Source organism: Halichoerus grypus, chromosome 2, assembly GCF_964656455.1.
Source record: "Halichoerus grypus chromosome 2, mHalGry1.hap1.1, whole genome shotgun sequence".
NCBI classification, from domain to species: domain Eukaryota; kingdom Metazoa; phylum Chordata; class Mammalia; order Carnivora; family Phocidae; genus Halichoerus; species Halichoerus grypus.
This window is the reverse complement of record NC_135713.1, coordinates 61,478,288-61,497,013: the sequence shown is the minus strand read 5'-3', so window position 1 is coordinate 61,497,013 and position 18,726 is coordinate 61,478,288. Positions and strand designations below refer to the sequence as shown.

The 18,726-nt window shown below is 46.9% G+C and overlaps 1 long non-coding RNA gene across 2 annotated transcripts in view; it reads right to left on the bottom strand.

The window, feature by feature from the left end:
* Positions 1 to 18,726, bottom strand: part of LOC118553353 (uncharacterized) — a 179,893-nt gene that overhangs the window by 36,623 nt on the left and 124,544 nt on the right. For both annotated transcript variants that reach the window (XR_004925986.2, XR_013445636.1), the window contains one exon: positions 12,298 to 12,378. This is a non-coding gene — a long non-coding RNA (uncharacterized LOC118553353). The remainder of the gene's footprint in view (positions 1 to 12,297; positions 12,379 to 18,726) is intronic.

The following is an 18,726-nucleotide window of genomic DNA, read 5'->3' as shown; positions in this document are numbered from 1 at the left end:
GAAAGAAAGAAAGAAAGAAAGAAAGAAAGAAAGAAAGAAAGAAAGAAAGATGAAAGGAAAAGAAAAAAGGGAAGAATTCCACAGGAAATTGAACAGGAATTTGGGAGATAAAATGTAGCAAGCTTCATTGGACCATGGCCAGAACAACTGGCCAGAACAAGCCTCCCTTTATTAAAAGGGAGAGCCTGAGTGTCCCAGAGTACTAAGACCTTCCCAGAGTCTCTCACTGGAGATACATTTAATGAATGGTATTTCTGGGTACAGTTTATATATATCAATAAACATTTTTTGTTCATTTTGTGTCCCCTGAAGCTCACTTGGGAAAGATAATGTTCTGAACTTTCAGGATCTTCAAATGTTTTTTTTGTTTTGTTTTGTTTTTAGTTTTTTGCCTTCTTACAAAGCCAGTGTGTTTTGTCCTCTACTTTGTAAACTTTGTGAAATAAACCCCAGTTGTCTTGAAGTCTAATGGGCCATGCCCCCTAACTGCGGATCAGGGCTAAGGATGATGACACAAATGTTCTCAGAAAGATTTGTAACAGCAACACACATGCTCCCTTCCTTCTAGAAAGTAATCGAACAGCCTTTCAACAAGCCCTTCCAGTGCTGTAAGTTGCCATGGACATTCTGCTATTTCTGCCTCACCAACACTGCTCCTCCATCCTCTGTTAACAGCAATCAATTTTCCTTGGGGAGCCAACTTTCCTCCACTCTCAGGGCTGGTGTTTCAGTTAGGTCTGACCCCCTATCATGGCTGCAGGACAGGAGGGACCGGTGACCCAGACCCAGACAATCAGAGCGTCACACCCTCCGGGTCACATGTTAATTGGTTTAAGGATGGTCATACGGCTCAAACCAAGCCAATGGGAATCAGTCCAACAACTTATGTTGAAATTTTTGGGAAAAACACTGTTCTTTCCCACTGAGGTTGCTTAGCTGATAGGATGCAAGTCCAGAGGACCTTGGTGCTAATGGGAAGATAGCAGAACTGAGAGGGGGAGATGGAGTCTCGATGACATATTTGGACCCCCAGATCCAACTATGCCTGAAGGCAGCCTCGATCTATGGGAGCTTGAAGATATTTGAGCCAAAATTTTTCCTTTTTTTTTTCTTTTGCTTAAACCAGTTATATTTCTATCCTGTTCAACCAATCCTGGTTAATTTGTAAGTAAAGGCTGCCTAGGTATTCCCTACCTAGCTTATCCCTGCACATAGCATCACTCAATCATGACAGTTTAGAAATAGCTTGGGCCCTACCATCTACACTTTCCAAACGCTGCTTATCTTTAAAAAGATGCAGCATTCACAGTGCTGCCCCTCCTTCTATCCTCTCCCCTCACTATGAACTCGTTGTTCTCAAAGATGTGACTACAGACCCCACCACCTTCCATTAACCCCATGGACCTTTAAATCTGGTGTAATCACCGTGGCCCAAGATCTTTTTTTAGAGGAACCCAAACAGTTGCTATATATAATGTTCTTGTGGTGGTAGATGAGAAAGCAAGAACAGGAGTCCTGATCAACATGGACTTACCTGGGGCTTTAGACTAATGCTCAGCTTGGCTTCAGATTAGTTAGGAAGCGTTCAGAAAAAGAAGCAGCTCTAGCACCGTGGACAGAAAATCAACAGGCATCTGTCATAAGTGTTTTCGAACCCTTCCCAGACAGCTCCCTGGGTCCTACAGTAATTACTGAGTGCTTTTCACAAAATCTCATGATCACACTTCTATGTTCTTTTCTGGAAAGGCCACTGAAGACCCCATTACCCAGCACCTGGTAAGTGCACAGCAAAGGCCAAGTGGTGGCTACATGAGGCCCTCAAGCCACATGGTGTTGTTCACAGGTACACAGAAAAAGGCTGGCCTCAGGCTCTGAATACCAACCATCACCTTCCAGAGCTGCGGGACAGGTCTACTGAAGCTCAAAGTGCACTGGCAACCTTCTGCTCTAAGGGGGTCGGCAGTAGGCTGAATAATGGCCCTAAGTACCAAGGCCCAAAGATGTCCCTGTCCTAATTCCTAGGACCAGCGATTGTGACCTTGGAACAAGGGGCCCTGCAGATATGATGAAGTTCAAGATCTTGAGATGAGGAGGTGACCTTGTAGTATCCCGGTGGGCCCAGTGTAGTCACAAGTCTCCGTGTAAGAGGGGCACGAGGGGAGTCAGAGTTAGAGAAGAAGGCCATGTGATGATGGACCAGAGGTGGGGTGATGCACTCTGAAGATGGAGCCAGTGCCCAGCACCAAACAATGCAAGTGCTTTCAGCAGGTGGGAACCCCAAGGACACAGATTCCTCTCTAAGGCCTCCAGAAGGCCAGCACCTTGCCTGATTTCTGACTTCCAGTCTCCAGAACCGTAAAAAAACAATAATAATAAATCTGTGCTGTTTAAAGCCGCTAACTTTTAAGCTGCTACCTTTGTGGTACCAGGAAACTAATGTAATTTGCAGTTACTGAACCTGGATTTTGCAATAACTGCGTCCAGACGCCAGCAGTAGTTCCCTGTGCTCGACCCAAGCTGGGCTCTGGTTCTCGTGGCTGGGAAGATGCTGCCAGGACACAACAGTGTCCCCATCTCACAGCTCCCAGACATCCTGGCCCTTCTCCTCTTCTAGACGGGACCCCTGAGCTCAGGCTCAGAGCCCTGCTGATCAAAGAGGCACGAGCCTCTGAGGAGCAGGGAGGCGAATATTCCTCCACCAGTCACCAACTCAGCTATAAGTGGATGGGATGTGGCGTCTCCCACTGGCACCTTCCCCCACAGAAGCACTGTATAGAGAAAGGATGGCCGATCCTTCACAGATGATGCACAACAAAGATGTACTGACTGAATGAAGGAAAGCTATGTGTACTACTTTCCTGGGGCCAATGCAACAAATTACCACAAACTTCGTGCCTTAAAAAAAAAAAACCAAAAACCAAATTTGTTCTCTTAAAATTCCAGAAGGCCAAGAGTCTGAAAACTGTCTCACTGGCTAAGGTCAAGATGTTGGTGGGGCAGGGTCCTTTTGGAACCACTAAGGGGAGCATCAAAATACAGAAACAAGAAAATGTCATCATTGCAAAATCAAGGACAGTAACTGCAAATTACATAAAAACACACCAAAGAGAAGAATGCATTTTCAGTGGGGAGTTCTCTCTGGGAGAAGCCAAGCTAGTTTCTTTGGGCCATTTCTGCCCTTTGTGTTAATACTGCATTGGTGACAATTCTAGTGATCTCCATTCAAGGTAATACGCTCATGTGGCCCCTTCCCTCCACTGGACCCTCAACTGGGACTTAGTAAATTCTAACTGCATTCATGCATGGGAGCCAGGTGGGAGAGCTGTAGGCAGTCCTCACTGGCTTTTACCCAGCCTACAAAGTAGCCAAGTGCCTAGAGCTGCCCTCTCCTCCCACTGTCCAGCCTTATGACCAACAGAATAGAATGTTCCCTGTCCCCATAGACCAAACAAAGGCATAGGAAAATGGTGCCCCTAGGGTATGGCCGTTAACATGTCAACAGACTGTTCTCTGTCAAGATATTCTCCTGGGCAAAAACTCCAACACAAAACCTCAAGATACAACTCCTCTTTCTCTCTAAATTAACATCAGCACTGGAAGAAAGATCCTTGTCACCATCCTCATAGAGGCATCCACTTACTGAATATGTATGCACGCTACTCCACAGAGAAGTGAAGAAATTCAGCCAAGTTCATGTACTCGATTCAATCCTTAGGTTCTTTCCAACAACTGCTGTTCATACATAGAGTTGCCACATCCACCTATGATGGGCTGTTTCCTCAAAACTACTAACTGGTAAGGGTTTTGTTCTTCTCCTGCTATTTTGCATTACCCCAGGATAACCCCTGTTCATGCAGCAGCCAGAGTGTTCTGTATCCTCTACCCCAAGGAAGAGATGACACACAATGGGAGTCTTTTCCTGCCTTGAGTTTCAAAAGCATGTTGCCTTCAGGGCCCGTAAAGGGCCTATTTGCAAAGGCCACATGACAGACTTAGGAGAAGCTATGATTAGGGACAGCAAAGCTTCCCATCATGCCCAGGTCAAGGTGCCCCAGACCCGCGGAAGCAATGGAGATGAAGCAGGGGATAAGAGAGGACCCTATCTCCTGTCCCTGGACGTGGCCCAAGGACAGTGGAGAGAATGACAGAGGCCCCACACAGTTTTTCCCAAACTTCAGACATTGATGAGTCAAACACCGCATGCTTTGGCTGTCACTTTTCACCTATAGCAGCATTTACTTGCTTTTTCTCTGTAAATCAACTTTAAAATAATTCTTCAGTCGGTTAAGTGTCCAACTCCTGATCTCAGCTCACTCAGGTCTTGATCTTAGGGTTGTGAGTTCGAGCCCCACACTGTGTGGAGCCTATTAAAAAAAAAAAAGATAAAATAACTCTTTTTAAAACGTAGCTTCCTCCTAAGCAATAATATTCTTAAAATCAGAGACTTGGGACACCTGGGTGGCTCAGTCAGTTGGGCGTCTGCTTTAGGCTCAGGTCATGATCCCAGGGTCCTGGGATCAAGTCCTACGTCGGGCTCCCTGCTCAGCAAGGAGAATATTTCTCCCTCTCCCTCTGCCCCTCCCCCTGCTCATTCTCTCTCTCTCTCTAATAATAAATAATCTTTAAAAAAATAAAATAAAATCAGAGACTTGATGTGCTAGTTACATTTTTCTAGTTCTCATGAAAAAAATACCTAACAATTAACATTTTAAAAAAATGCTTGCATGTTACCTAACTGCTTGCCCTTACTTGGGGAAATGCTGTGTTACTGTCGCCGCTCCCAGACTGAAGTCCTAGGGAATAGGGTGCATAATCAGGAGGGAGAGACATTTGCCATGCCCTGGGCAACGACCTGGAAACTACAGGCCAGGGTGGGGTGTGTGCTGAAAATGCCTGAAGACCAAAACTGACAGCCCTAGATATAGCCACAGCATTCACCCAAAGCTCTGTATGACCACCAGTGTGTGACTAGCTGGGAAGTAAATACCTTCCGAATAGTCCTCGGTACCTACATGTGTTTACTACCATGAGAACACCCTGACCTTTGATTCTCATAGATAGCAAATGACCCAAGCTGTGGCTCCCTTCTGGAAAATAATAAGGATGTGCCCCATGAGCTATTTGGTCTTTGCTCTGTCTACAGCCCGACACGCCCACAGGGGCCAGGCAGACAGTGAGTCAAGTGGGCCTGTGTCAGCAAAACCACAATGCAACAGGATGAGAAATGGCCACTGACGCTTGTGGGAGACAAGAGAGAATGGTGGGGACTGTGGAGAACTAGGGAACAAGCATCAGCTGCCTCTGAGCCAGCCAGCAGCTTCATGCCTAAACAGGGCCCTGATCTGTCCACGTATTCAGATTTTTTAAGGTAAGCTGGAAAAAGATGTTGTTATATACATTCTCTCAATTTTTAAGTGTTGACAATCTAAGTTAAAAGAAGAAAAATCTCTAGCAAATACCATGTGGACCAAATTTGGCCCAGGGGCATCCAGTTGTAGCCTCTGTGTTTGAACCATGAAGGCAGGGAGTGAAACTTACTTCTCTCTGGAGATTAAACTTCACACATTTGGGGCGCCTGGGTGGCTCAGTCCATTAAGCATCTACCATCTGCTCGGGTCATGATCTTGGGGTCCTGGGTTCAAGCCCCATGTCGGGCTCCCTGTTCAGCAGGGAGTCTGCTTCTCCCTCTCCCTCTGCCCCTGACCCTGTGCAGGCTCGCTCTCTCTCTCTCTCAAATAAATAAATCTTAAAAAAAAAAAACTTCACATATCTGACCTCACAGTCCCAAAGGCACCCCTAAGGAGGGCCTGGTTATCCCCATGTTGCAGATGCTATGCAGTGTCTGGGTTCCTGAGCCGTGTGACCTTGGACAAGTCACTTCATCTCTCTGTGCCACAGTTTCTTCATCTACCAAGCAAGGTTGAAAATAATGGTAGGGCACTGGGAGGGGAGTTAAATGAGATTAGGTATGTACCCCACTGGGCATATAGTAAACCTTCAAAAAAATACTGGTTCTTGGTAAGTGACTTGCCTGAAGTCACACAGCTTGGGTACGAAGAACCCATATCAGCTGACTCCAAAACCAATGGTCTTTCCACCAGACTATACATCTCCCTGTCACGTGACCAGCAAATTATGTCATTATGTCTGCAACCACACTCCCACACCCCAGCTAGTTTAACAGTGTGCCCAAATCAAACTTCCCAGAAAGTCATGATGACATATATTTAGGGATATGCATAGTCACTACTTCACAGCCTGGGAATTTATGCAGGTGAAAGCTCCGTGGGGCCATAGGAACAGCTCAGCACATGACGCCACAGGCCTGCACCCAGTCCCAAGCTGCGTGACCTCCCTGCTCTGAGCCCCAGTATCGCCGCCATAGTGGGTAGCCCGCTGAGCTGCAGTGAGGTCTGAGAGAAGGAACATGGAGGCGAGCCCTTCAGAAACTGGAAGGACCTCACAACTGCTGGCATGGTAGCTGATGTCCACAATTATTTAACTATGTAGGGGCGACAGAGTCAGCACCCTGGGTTTGGCTGGACAAGGCCAGGCTGCAGCACAGGGCCTCAGGAATTGGCTCTGGGCCCCCTTGACCAAGAGCTGGAGGGGGAGGAGGATAGGAGAGGGGTCTGCCTCCCTCGCCCGGACGTGGAGAGATCACACTGGATGGGAATCGGGTGGGGCAACAATTCTCCTTGCTGAAGAAGTGAGGAGCCTAGGCCTCCAGCTTCCAAATGGGGAATACAGAGTGATCACCTGGCCCCCGTTAATTAATTAACTGTTCATTAAAGTGTGGAAATACACAACTAAAATAGAAATGACATTTTAAGAAATTAATGTCTACAAACAGTACACCTGAGATGTGTGCATTTTACTGTGTGTACAGAAAAAACTATAAGCAAATAGTGAACTCTAATAATACACATGCTGAAGTATATACTGAGGGTGTGTATTTTTTATCCCTTTTTTTTTTTTTTTTTAAGATTTTATTTATTTATTTGACAGAGAGAGAGATAGCGAGAGCAGGAACACAAGCAGGGGGAGTGGGAGAGGGAGAAGCAGGCTTCCTGCCGAGCAGGGAGCCCGATGTGGGACTCGATCCCAGGACCCTGGGATCATGACCTGAGCCGAAGGCAGACGCTTAACGACTGAGCCACCCAGGCGCCCCTTTTTTTTTTTTTAATCCCTTTTTTTTTTTTTTTTTTTTTTTTTTGAGGGTGTGTATTAATGGCTGCAACTTACTCTGAAATGCATCCCCAAAATTACAGATGGACGGATGTAGAGAGGAAGGGCTGGATGGAGAGAAACATGATAAAACCGTGCACAGTAAAATACCAATGCGTGTAATTTAAAAAAAATTTTTAAATTAAAATAAAATAAATTTTAAGAACAAAAAATAAAAGTAAGTATTAATTTAAAAATAAATAAATAAAAATAAATTTAAAAAATGTTAATGCATGCAGACTCTGAGTGGCCAGTATGTGAGCACTCCCTCTAAAATTCCTTCAATTTTTCTGCATTGTTTGAAAACTTTTTATAAGAAAATGTTAGAAAAGTAGATGCCTATAAAATAATTTTAATGACAAGAAAATATAGTGATGTTATAATATTAAGCAGGAAAAGCAAAGTATATTATATATGACATCTATATTATATAATTATATAAATTATATATATTATATAAAGGCTCTCTGCCACCATGATGGGATGGAGGTAAGGCATTTTAGAAAAGACTCCCTTTTGAAAAAAAGACAAAAAAAAATCTCTGCTGAAATATCGTCATTGGAGATTTGTTCGTCTGCACCTTGAAGGCTTCTGGACTTCCAGAATCCTCTTTTACATTTAGGGTGTTTTTAAAGAAAATACCCCTCAAGTTATTATCAACATGCATCTAAGAGGGAGAGAAATTGGCAACCAGCTGAGAGTAAAATAGAATTAAGTAACAGGAGATGAAAAGAGACCACTGAGGACATGGGAGGAAATGGGGTCAGGTGAGGACAGAGCCCTTTTCAGAACATGATCTCCCACTGGCGGCACCAGACATTATGCCATATGAAGAGGGAAACTGAGGCACAAAGGTGTGAAGAGACCGCCCTCGGGTAACAGAATGCTCCACAAATGTAAAAGTCAGGGCCAGTAGCTTCACCATCTCCGCCACAGGTTCAGCTTTACCCAGTGCCCCTGCGCCAGGGAATAGAAAGTCAGAAACCAGCAGCAGGTGTGCTCAGGTGAGATGGAAGAACGCCCCAGGAACTGCAGGTGCGGGCTTCCTCACGGCCATTCATTTCATCCCTCTGCCTCCAGGTGGGCACACAGCTCTCCAGGGAAGGCATTCCTGCCTCCAGGTGTGGGGGAAGGAAAGACCAAAGCAGGGCTTAGTGCATCTGTGTCCCTGCACCACCATCCTAAGGCAAATCACGTTCACCGGTCACCTTCCTGATATAGAAACCCAAGGGGGCGGTAGGGGGCGGGGGGGGCGGGGGGGGTCGTGGGAGGGTGGGGCAAGGACAACCATTCAGTGAGATGACCAGGGCCCCTCCACGTGACCCACGGAAGACACTCCGACGACAAGCTGGCCTGGAGGCTGCAATTCCTGAAAATGCTCGTCGAACAGCTTCTTGACTTGGACAGTCACCCAAGCGTAGAATTACTCAGAATATCTTTGCCCATTAAACTGCCCTTTTTTTTCTCTCTACAAAATCTGGCTGTTCTTCCCAAAATATTTTGACTGGAAATTTTTGAAATGTCTTGAATATATTTATGTGCAGTTCTTTGAAACAAGGGGGATTTGCCCTATTCCACACTGCAATGTGCAGAGAAGGTCCAGAGCCCAAGAACCAGAAGCCATAAAGCTAGAATTACAGGAATGCCATCCGGAGGCCAGAGATACAAAGCAAGAGTGTCCTCCCCTCTGACCAACGGAAGTGGCCTCCCGAGACAGGGCCCAGCCCAAGAAAAGAAAACGCTGAGGAGAAGAGGTGAAATGAACTGCATCTTAGGACAACAAAGAGCCTACCAGGTGAAAGTTGAGAGTTATTCCATTGACAAATGCTTCCTGAGAATCTCCTGAGTACGGAGGTGCAAGCAGAGACCAACCGAAGGTGTGTGTAGACGCAGCCACGCTGGGTGGTAAAGCCCATGACCACAGGGGGGCTGGAGAGCTCAGGTAGGCAGCAGAAGGTCAACTTGAGCTGCCATTCCTGGCCAGGACAGAGCCCCTTTGCAGTGCAGTTCACAAGCCTCCCTTCCCAGGTTTTCGGACCTCACGGTGACTATATGGTAGTTCCTGGAAAAGGGGGAATTCGGGACATTGATGACACAAGAAGCTGGGGGGGTGGGGGAGCAGCAAATACAGAGTGCCTGGGACTTCCATGTTGCTCACCTGAGGTTATCACCCCCTTGAGAGACTTTCTGCCCTATAACCACTCCAAGACACTCAGCAAATAACACTTTTGGTTCTCCCCAAGAATCCTGCCATTTTACCAGCTGCATGGAAGCTCTTATAAAACATGTCCCCAAATGTCTTGATTATGGAACTATGACAGATCGGCCCCTCTTCTCCAAGAGCAGGGAAGGGGCCAGCTTTGCAAGAGGTGGTTCCACTCAGCCCTGCCTCTGCACCACCTGAGACATGAGCTGTGATTCTCCAGAGTCCAGGAAAGAGGTATTTGGACTTCTTGGAACGGGGCAGGTTCCCTGGCTTCTTGAACTTAATGAGGAGTGAGACACTTAGCTTTGATCTCTGCCCCAAGCCATGGACGATCAAAATACTCTGGATTTGTACTTACATAGGTAGCTCCATTTTTAGGCAAAATTGCACAGAGCAACTAAACCAGTGTTGGCACCCCCCAGGTGTAGCATCCCTCAGCTGCCCACACCCAGCCTCATAACTCTGTGCCTTGGCTCGTCAGCCCCAAAGCAGGACATTAAAGACTTATTGAGCTACATCTTTAATAATATTTTTAAAAATGTTTAAGAACCACCATAAAAATCCATTGGATGGCATTTTTTTCCACTTTGGCAAAACTAGAGTCATAGTCTATGTTATTACAAACTCAACCACAAGAGAAGAAAGTCAGCCAGTCACAATTTAGAAAATCACATTCCAATAGCACTAGAAGGGTATATTAGCTGAGCAGAGATGTGTCCAGTCACATCTGTCTTTTTCCACAGACTCTGCTCCCCCAGGCCACTATTGAGCAACCTGTCCCCTTTCCAAGCAGCCTCTGTATGCTGAATCACCTGAAGTGATTCTCTGTTTTCTCAAACCTACAGAGAGAGAGGACTTGGACTTGATATAATTTGAGAAGCCCCAGAGATAGATCCCCGGACCTTCCACCCCTCTACCAATTTAGAGATTCACTGGGGGGAGTGTTAACTCTAAAAGGTCCTTTATAAATGCAAGCTGCTCCTGGAAGGGATAATGCATTAAACCACACAGCCATTCACACTTTAGTATGAAGTAGGCTGATAAGAGCTCCCATTTATTAAGCATCTACTCTGGGCCTCACATTGAAGCAAGCACTTTAGACAGTCACTGAATCAGACTTTGAAGGAATTAAACATTATAAAATTTTGATGAGGGGAACGTCTGGACATGTCTGTTAGCAAGGGGTGAGGATGGGGATGGAGGGTTTACGAACAAGACTGACACCACAAAGAGAGATGGAAGGCCAAGGGGGGCAGTAATGAACTCTTATGAGGAACTCAAGATAGTCTTCCCAGAGGTGACATTTCAGTGGAATTTTGAAGGACATGGAGTAGTTCAACAGGCAGCCAAGGCAAAGAATGGAATTCTTGGCAGAAGAAATGGCACGGGAAAGATCCAAGTGTATAAAATGATACCATGTATATATCAGTCTAAGTGCCAGCAGGAATACTCAAATGAAGAGAATTCAGGAAAGGTTTAGTAAACAGACGACTGACAAAGGTATGGAAAGATGTAGGGAAACCACAAGAGATAGTGCAGGACTCGAGGGGCCGTACCACCCCTGGACTCAAAAGAATGAAGGCAGGCAGCAGTTACCTGAAGACAGAAAGAGAAAATTATATACAGCAGGCCACCTTAAGACAATCTGAGACTTCTAAGGCACACAGCCAGCCTGAGATGACCCCACAGAATGGGAGCCAAGGAAATACATACCTCCACCTCTCTCTCCCTTCCCCCTCAGATTCTCCTATGGGGCTCCCCAGCCAGCAAGCCCAATGGGAAGCCAGAGGGCAGGGCAGGGGAGCCTAGATGATGAACCCCAAGTACCAATCCCTGGGGCTTAGAGCTGGGCAGAGCAGAGTGGAGGGTGGCTCTGGAGTGGGGGCAACTGGAAAGTACCCAACAGAGTGTGTGAAATGTGGCTGGAGCACAGAGTATGGGTCAGGGTGAGAGGTGACGGAGGGACACGGAGCAGGGATGTGACCACAAAGAGCCCGTCTGTCAGGCTAAGGGTGAGTGGAAACCATTGACCCGAAGTGGTTATAGGGACGCTAGCCACTGTTGGCCTTTGCTGAGGACCCTGGGAACAGGCGTCCATCGAACGATGCCTGGCAGCCAGTGACTTCTAAGCTAAGCCAACACCTTCCCAAGCCTCCCAAGCTGTGCTCTGGAAGCCCATCCCAGCCGCTGTTGTCTCCTGGAGCTCCCACTGCTGCAGATGAGAGCCTGGGAACGCAGAGAGGTGGTATCTGCCAGGGCTCCCGAAGCAAGCACAACCTAGAACATCTTGAACCAATTAAAACCAGTCTATGTCTTTTATTTATATTCCAGTCCACCTTTTTCCCCTTCCTCACGTGGAAAGAAAGCCCTGTGATGAGGAGCTCTGCAGGAACAGGTTTCCCAGAAAAACGAAAAATGTCTGTCTGCCTACCCCAAGGGACAGCTCCAGGCAGCCAGCCGGGAAGCCAAGTCAGTCCTGCCCTGTAAGGCCTCAGAAGAAAGACGAGCACCAGCCCCCTCTCATCTGGGAAACATTAAAAGCAATCTCTGAAGTGATTCATTAAAAGTCCTTCGGTGGCAGAAGACCATCACCCAGATGTGAAAATAAACACAGAGGGAAATTCCAGCATCAGAACCGTTTCAAGTCTTTAAACAAATGCATGGCTATTTCAGGGAAAGGAAGAGTCTTTTGACTGTCTTTCCAAGCCCACAGAATCCAAGTCAGCCTCTCTCCATCCAGCAGGCCAGGCAAATTCCCACGATGCCAGACTCTGAAAACTGAAAGCACTCACTTGACTCTCTGGGGCCCTTCCCACTTGAACTTCTCAGCAGCTTCCCAGCCAAGGCCAGTCACCCACACTTACCAAGCTTCTGGTGGTGCAGCCTTCAGCTCAGCCTTCGTAAAGCATCAGAAATTAAAGTAGAAGCAACTGCTCGATTCTGCTCTGGGGAAAATAAAAAACAACATAGAAAATAAATGGAACATGAATCAATATTAAGCAAAACAGCGTATACACTGACAAAAACAGAGTAAAAACGGAAGAAAATGCAAGCATATTTGGGCACAGGTCACATATTATTGTGTCCAGTGTCTGGCAGAGTGGATGGTGCATGGTAGGCATTTGATAAACATGGGAGGAAGGAAGGAAGGAAGGAAGGAAGGAAGGAGAAGGGGAAGGAGGGAGATTCTCCACCCATGAGAACCTTGTCCAGGAATCCAGGAGTTACTGAACTACCTGCTTTACTTGGAGAAACCCAACAGAATCCCACCTTACCCCACTTCCTACCCATTAACTAGTAAGGATCAGAAAGAGGTAAGTTCCTTGAAGTGAAATTCAAATCCTTGCCATCAGAGAATATTAAACTGCACCCACACACCTGGGATTTCTTTTGTTGTTATTATTGTGGTAAGATACACATAACACAAAATTGCCATCGCAACTATATTTCATCGTACAGGTCAGTGGCGTTAAGCACACTGTTGTGCCACCATCATCACCATTTGTCTCTGTAACTCTTTTCATCTTGAAAAACTGAAACTCTATACCCATTAGCCAACAGCTCCCCATTTCCTCCCCATCAGGCCCTGGCAACCATCATCCTTCTTTCCGTCTCTGGGAATTTGACTACTCTAAGCCCTTCATGTGAGTAGAAGCAGACAGTATTTGTCCTTTTGTGTCTGTCTTATGTCACTCAGCATCATGTCCTCCGGATCCGCCCATGCTGTAGCATGTGTCAGAATGTCCTTTCTTGTTAAGGATGACTAACCATCCACTGTACGTAGGTACCACATTTTCCTTATCCATTCATCCATCGATGGACACTCGTGTTGCTTCCACCTTTTGGCTCTTGTGAAAAATGCTGCTATGAACATGGGTTTACAAATATCTCTTGGAGTCCTTGCTTTTGATTCTTTTGGGTATATACACTGGGATTTCTTTTGAGCAGTGTAATTTCCCCTGAAAGGTGGAGGTGGGTAGAGGAAAACCCAGCATTCTTTGAGATGGAGCAAATGAGAGCTGTCAAATGACTGGAAAACATAGCAATTATGAACTTACGCACATTTAGACTCCTAACAGGACACTGGGTGCACAGAGAGTTTTGAACCTTGGGGAACCCCCTCTTCATCACAACCAATGCTCATTCCCAGTCTAAAGGACAGGGTTTGGAAGCCTAAGAGACCTGGGTTCAAATCTCAGGAGGAACCCTTATTAGGAAAGACTATTGAGAAAATATACAAGGTGCTAGCATATTGTAAGCACTCAATAAACACTGTGTTTCCTCCATTCTAAGATCCCACCCCCCTTTTCTCAATTTCACATTTCTACGATCACATTTCTGAATTCAGGGTGTACATCACCAGACACCAGCTTTATCATTACCTGTGAATTGAATGAACTCAGCCAAACTGCTCTGGAGAGATCACAGAATTTTCCCAAGAAGAGGGTGGGGTAAACAACCCCAACTTGAGAATGCCTAGCACTCAGAGCTGGCCCATTCGCCTGCCAAAGGTCCCCATTCACCTCAGATGAAAGAAGGACTTCCAAAGAGTAAGTCCTTAGCTCAGCGCTCTATAGCAGAACTGTTCATAATGTGGCTGAGGAACAGACCCAACCGTGGAGCATAAGGGCTGAGGGCAAACGTTCTGGAATCAGCTTTCCTGGGTGTGGCCTCAAGAAAGTCAGTTCACTTCTCCAAGCCTCAGCTTCCTCACCTGTAAGAGAGAAGCGGTACTACTACTACCTCCTGGGGGGGGCTGTGAGGAGAAGAGAGGATAGTGTTGTGCCGCGCTGGGCACGAAGCCCACCCCCAGTCAGCTGCGGGACCAGCTGAGGGGGGCCAGGTACCCTCTCCCCTCCGTCCTCAGCCATGTCTGCAGGAAAGCTTGCATCATGCTCTGCCCCTTCTCCAAACTCTACCGTCAGCACCCTCCACATTTTCTTTCATCGCCTTCACAGCTTTGCATAAAGTTTAGGAGGAATACAAAGAAGCTCATTCCCCCACTTATCCACCTAATCCATCAAGCCACACACCCATCCAACATTTATTGAAGGCCTACCCTCTGCCAAGCCTGACGTAGCCACTGGGAACCAAGAGATGAATGGAACAGGCCTCTTCTCCACAGGAAGTCCCAGTGGCGTTGGGAAGGCACAGAAGCAATGGGCAGAATGACAGACACTTACTTAGGGCGATGTGTTAGGCATGGCTTCAGGCCCCCTGGCACGATCGGTTCCATTCTCCTCACACCCCACAAAACAGTACTGCTCTGATCCTGTTTTACAGATATGGAAACCGCATAGGGACCATAACGTGCCCCAGATCGCAAAGCTGTTAAGTTTAGCCTCTCAACTGTCGGAACCTAACCCTAATGGGAGTCCTGGGCAGAGGTAGGGGGTCAGGCTCAAGGGCATAAAAGAGGGTGTCCAACAGTTCCCCAGAATCAGTGGGCCACCAACTGCTGTGGAGCTTCCACACCTGGAAGGCTGACACATGCGGAACGTATAGATCATACTCCTGGGCGCGGTCCCTCACAGTCACCAAGTCAGCTCACTGAACCTTCAAGAGAGCCCTGTGAAGGGGATCTAAGCCGTCCCCACTTTGCAAAGGAGTAATGTGAGGCTCAGTAGGAAGTGTTGTAGCCAACTCAAAGCCAAGGATGCCCAGCACACCCGCCTGTCAAAGGCCCCTACTCAGCTCAGATGAAAGAATTACTTCCAAAGGGAACCTATTTCTCCCAATCCTACATGCTTGCCAAAAGCAAGGGAGCTGGACTTGCATTCAGTCTCTTTGTCTCCCTCCAGTGAAAAACCCACATAGCAGGGTCCCTTCCTTTATTCTCTGCCCTGGTGTCCCCTCCTCAACGTAGCCACACTGACCGCCCTATCTAAAACCGCACGCCATGGCTTACCACTGGCCTTCCCCACTCCATTTCTCTTCAGGACACTTAATGGTTATCTGGTATCATGATAGATATATTTGTTTAGTATCTGTTTCTCCCCAACTAGACCGTAAGCTCCGTGAGGACAGGAAACTTGTCCATTTTGCTTGTCACCGTACCCTGACAACTAGAACAGTTTCTGGTGCATTATAAGTGGTCAGTGTGGTTTAGGTCAATGAATGAATGAACAAAGGAATGGAAGTGGGTTCAGGAATTACCTTGTCTAAGAAGCGAGAAACAAGGACCTAGAACTCACCTGGGACACCTCCCCCGCCCCCCTCCCCAGGTATAAAGTCCCCCTAGGCTTAGCCTCAGGCTAATAGGAACATTTGACCTCTTGCCTTCTCCTTCCCAGCGCTCTTCCCTATCAAGGACACTGTCCTAGGTGTCACGCCCAGAAGGAGCCCCTCAGTTCAGGGACCTGCTTGGATAGTACCCCGCAGCCTCATTCCAGATCTTTCTTACTCACCCCTTGCCTCACACACTTACGCTGCCCTCCTTCCACCCCAAAATCATACCAAGCCCAGTTTATTTCCTCAGGTACCTTGTCATCCTGCCAACTCACACATGCTAAGGTACTGAGGAATAAGAACAGGTCACAGATGGGACTTTTAAAGGGCGCCTTCTAGTGACAAAATAGTAACAGACTAGAATGGCTAATTGCAGGAGTTCCAGGCCTCCAGGAAACTGATGATGCCTCACCAGACACAGTATCACCTGCGGATGCTAGTCATTCATTCATGCCTTCGTGTGGCACTTGAGCTTTTACTGAGCACCTTCTGCCTGCCAGGAAGTGTCCTGTGTGCTGACAACATGAGAGTGAGCAAGACAGCCAAGGTCCCTGCTCTCAGAAAGCCCACTGTCTAGTTGAGAAGACAGAGCAACCAGCAAAGACCTTGCCAAGGAGCTTTAACTCTCCGTCTTAGTACTACAGTAGAGGGTGTAAACCTACGAGGGGACCAGAGGCAGCTACCCAAAGGATGGGAGGTCAAGGGACCCGCTGGAGAAACTGTAGTCTCCACTGGCTGCTGGCAGCTGGCCAGGAGTTCACCAGGGAACCGAGGGGATGTGGGCATTCCAGTATCTGCAATGGTGCGGAGGTCTGAGAGGGTGCAAGCAAGGCTGGCCCTGGGCCCACCTTCTGAGTGGCTGATGCTCAACACAGCCAAGGCATGTGGGCCAGGCAGTGGGAAAAAGCAACAGGCCAGGGTGTCCTTGGAACTGAGCAGACACCAGCAGTTCTTCCCCCACTTTGGAATGTTAGAAATCAAGTCTGTGTTCCTGGGGTTCTCCATTGTCTATGCAATTGTCCAAGTTCACCATCGTAACAACACAAGAAGCAAATCAGCTGTCTCTGCACACAGTCTGCAGTGCCTCCTTGACGCTGGCATGTCCAGGGAGCTGTTTCAATATTCTGCTGTTCCTTCCTCTGCCTGTCAAGGGAAAGCAAGCCCTCAGCATTAACCGCAACAATTACAGGTGACCTGAGAGTTTTCTTTGACCTGCCAACTAAGGTAAGTGCCTTTTTGCAGATACCCAAGACTTTACTTTTAATTCTCTTGAACCCAACTTTCCTTCCCGGGCACTACCTCCAACATGCACAGTTGCCCAGTGGAAAGAATCATAGCACTTTCCCTTTCTTTCTCTGATACAAGCTTCCAGCAACCGTCAAAAAAGGAGGCAAGTAACATCCGTGGTGGAGACAAGCCTATGAAATTAGTTCAAACATACAGCAAGGCACTGTACTCACTACAGACAGACACATGCTGTTCCATGGACAAGGGCCCAATTGTGACTCACCAAGCATAATGGGACATTGTTGAAAGTGTTGGGAACATGAGAATTCCCTCACTGCCCAATTTGGGTAATGCTGGAGCTACGTTTGCCTCCAGAAATGAAGTCAGACAGACTCAACCCCAACTTCCAATTGCCAGGCCTAAAGACCATGAGGCCACCATGTTTTTATGCTGACTTTTGTTAATGGGAGTCACTTCCCAAGTTGTGTTTAAGGGTCAACTTCTCATCTGCATGTGCAAGAGAGATGACTGCTTTGACAAAGGACATGCCCCAAACTCTGACTGGAGCGCCCTAGATCACATGAGAGGCGGTTTTAAAGACCCTCACACCGGGGCTCTGCACTATCAAATAGATTGGTGGGAAGAATAAAAAGATGCCCATGATTCGGTGTGAGGAAGGGATATGGCAGGCATGTGTAGCAACTATCTGTCTAGAACACATAAAAGCTCTCACTTCTTGGGTATCTATGATAGGCCAGGCAATGTTCAGTGCTTTACATGCATGACTTCATTTCCTTTCCACATCTATAAAATATAGGCAGGTCACATAAACCTCATCTTACAGAAGGAAGCTAGCATCTGAGAGGTGACTATGTCACAAAGCTAGTGATGTGCACACCTAATTTGAACCCAGGTCGGAGGGACCCCTGAGGTTGTGCTCTCTCTTAGCCAACACACTATGCCACATGACACGACTGTGGGGCAGGAAATGGGGTGGCTGAGTGTTATTTATTGCATGGAGAGTGGTATCACCTTAGCCCTGGATAAGGGCAGCACGAGAATCCAGATGCACAATCCCAGGCCCTGAGCTCCTCTCTCCCATGATCCTTTTTGCCTGTCTCTAGCAAAGCTCTTGTCACATAACTCAGCACTGAGATGGTTTGTTGGAACACTGTCTCCCCCACCATATCCTGAGTCTACCAGAACAGGCCCTCCATTGTACTCTTTGCATCTGCCACAACACCTGGAGCTGTGCTTGCACTCCAAACATTTTCATGGGACCACATGAATCAGAGGGATAGATGGCTGCCAAGATGCATAAATAACTCAGACGATCTGGTTCAAGTCCAAGCTCAGCCACTGGCTAGTTGTGTGGCCTTGAGCAAGTAACTTCATACCACCGGGCCTCAGTTTCCTCACCTGCACCATGAAGAGGTTCACTCACAGCTGTATCAGCCAAATGTGAGGCAGAGTCCACAGGTGGAATGCAAATGAACACTCTTCAATTTTATTTCATTCAAACTGATACAGATTTATTTTTCTGCTTATAAAAATGTAACTAGCTCATCAAGCCCTTAAAGTTTTCCTTTAAAATGAGATTGAGTTTTTTAAAAAGTTAATTTTAAGAATCTGTTTAAGGGGAGGCGGGGGGGGGGGAATGGGTGAAATAGTTGAAGGGGATTAAAAGCACACTTACGATGAGCACTGAGTCATGTACAGAATTGTTGAATCACTATATTCAACACCTAAAACTAATATAACATTGTATGTTAGCTAGACTGGAATTAAAATTTTTAAAAAAGAAATTCACTCTTTCCAAAACTGCAAAAAAAAAAAAA